The sequence below is a fragment of the Triticum dicoccoides genome, chromosome 1A (genome assembly GCF_002162155.2).
Source record: "Triticum dicoccoides isolate Atlit2015 ecotype Zavitan chromosome 1A, WEW_v2.0, whole genome shotgun sequence".
Taxonomy (NCBI): Eukaryota; Viridiplantae; Streptophyta; class Magnoliopsida; order Poales; family Poaceae; genus Triticum; species Triticum dicoccoides.
The window spans coordinates 8978299-8980630 of NC_041380.1; the positions used below are offsets into that span (position 1 = coordinate 8978299).

Consider the following 2332-nt stretch of genomic DNA (forward strand, 5'->3'; position numbering starts at 1 on the left):
GAGAGAGAGAGAGAGAGAGAGATGGCTAGCGACACATACAAGCATGCATAATACCTATCACCACTACCAGAGTGGCTGCTAAGGGCAGGAAGGAGTAATGTTGGATTAGCTGAAAGGAATCTCGAGGTCGAGACTATGCAGAGATAAGGCACACATTTTCCCAGCACTCACTCTACACCATGCATAACTAGGAGAGTCGCAACAGTTGTCAAACGACATCCCACCACCGGTGTCACGTCACTACACCAAGAGCCGTCGATGTCGCCAAAATGCAATGTTCCTGCAAGACAACCATTGTACGTCCTCTTGGCCTTGAAAACATCATCCTCAAATGAGCAGGCATCTGCACTATGTAAAGCGACGTTAACCTCGAATGACATCGAAGAACTGCAGTCAACCAGAAATCACTGCTAACATGAACATCCCTTAGAGGAGGTTGATTCCTACGTTTGGGTCAACAAGAGAACTTAGCTTGCACATGGTCAAAGTGCACTACACAGAGCCCAGACACCCACATTGCAGACCCTTACATAGGGGAGAGCAATGGTTTCCACCCAAACCCAAAACCACCTTCATGAGTAGACTGCAACATGGTTGTAGATGCACTGACTATAACTCCAAAGGACTGGACCGATCAAAGCTTGGTCTAGATTATCCCTAGATATCTTAGTGGAGACTTCAGAATTATTCCTTGATGCAACCAAGTGTACGGTTGTCAGGGGGATGGAATGACAAATGGATTAGTGCCCAAAGCGCAATGGACCTTGGTCCCAACCTTTATCCATTTGTCAAGGCGCGAGGAGGAAAAAGAGGACGGTGGAGGATGCTCTTATGGAAGGAAGATGGGCTTATGATATTCGAGGCACTCTTTCAATGTATGCAATAAATGAATTGATGGACCTTTGGCACATGATTTCTTCATGGAGACTCTCGATGACTAGAATTTATTCGACAAGTTATGCCTATTAGGTTTACTTCTTCGACACGGAGCATATGCCGATTAGGAAATCTTTGGAAAAATGATGCCCCTCTTAAGGAACAATTATTCACTTGGTTGGTGATGAAGAACCGCTGTTGGACGACAGATCGGCTGGTGAGGCAAGGGATGCAACATCGGCATGTTTGCACATTCTGCGACAAGGACCCAAATTAGATGATCATATCATGGTTCAATGTTCCTTTGCGAGGCACTTTTGGATCCTTTTCCTTCATGCTTTTGGACTTCACCACCTGACCCCATACGCAAACGTCACAATGCAAGATTGGTGGTGCTCGTCAGATAAGGGACTTTTTAAGACGACAACTAGATGGTTGGCAATAATCTTCATCCTGGGGCTTTGCGAATTATGGTTGGAACGCAACTTGAGAGCCTTCAATGGGAAATTCATGCTGGCCGAGAGGGTGGTGGTGTTGGCCAAGGAAGAGCTCAAGGTTTTGGAGAATGGCTAAGCAGAAAGAGGCATACATTGGGGAGGAGTGGGGTGTTTTTTTCTTTCAAATTTACCTCGTGGTGAAATAGGAGCCTGTTCTTGTTTTCACTACTGGTTTGTTCTTGAAAAAAATACAATTGAGTGGTGCTGGTGCCTTGTCACCATATTCAGAACATGTTTAATTATTCCAAAAGAAATTAAGATATGGCATGCAGTTAACAACTCTACATTTAACAACTAGACATTGTCACGCAGCGGGAATTTGTATGAAATAAAAGCTGAATGAAACTCTAAGTTTATAGTTGGGACATGGGCAGCTGCACAAATTGTCAAGAACTATCTTCACAAATATGTTTCTTTTTGTGATTTCACAGAATGTGTAGGTCTTAATAAATTTTATACCCTGAAGTGTAAGTAAAAAACTGACACCTAGTTAAAGAGTGGAGTAAACCGTGCGAGGGGATGATCGTGAAGAAAAATGTGGAAGTTCTATGAAACATATAAAACTAACAACATATAAAATTAGAAGATAACACGCATATTGCGATGGGAACAAATTCTAAATTTGGTAGGCTGATAACATGGATAATTATGAGGATTTAGTATGATGATATGGCATGCTGATGACATAGCAAACATACATGTCTATTGATGTGGATGAGTTGCATGGATAGGAGAAAACGGTATAGGATGTGAGGATTAATTATGATGTGATGGCATGTTGATGACATGACAAACATTCACGTCTGGATGAGTTGCATGGACATGAAAAAATAGGCATACATAGTAAAAATGAACTGTGATGAAATTGCAATAATGTGATGATGTCGCAAACATGCATTACTTATTTGATGTGGATCGGTTACATGGATAGGAAAAATAGATAGTAGAGTGAAGTATAG

The 2332-nt window shown here is 42.0% G+C and overlaps 1 protein-coding gene across 1 annotated transcript in view; it reads left to right on the forward strand.

The window, feature by feature from the left end:
• Positions 1-2332, forward strand: part of LOC119358132 (putative disease resistance protein At1g50180) — a 14770-nt gene that overhangs the window by 7686 nt on the left and 4752 nt on the right. The gene's annotated exons all lie outside the window — the stretch shown is intronic.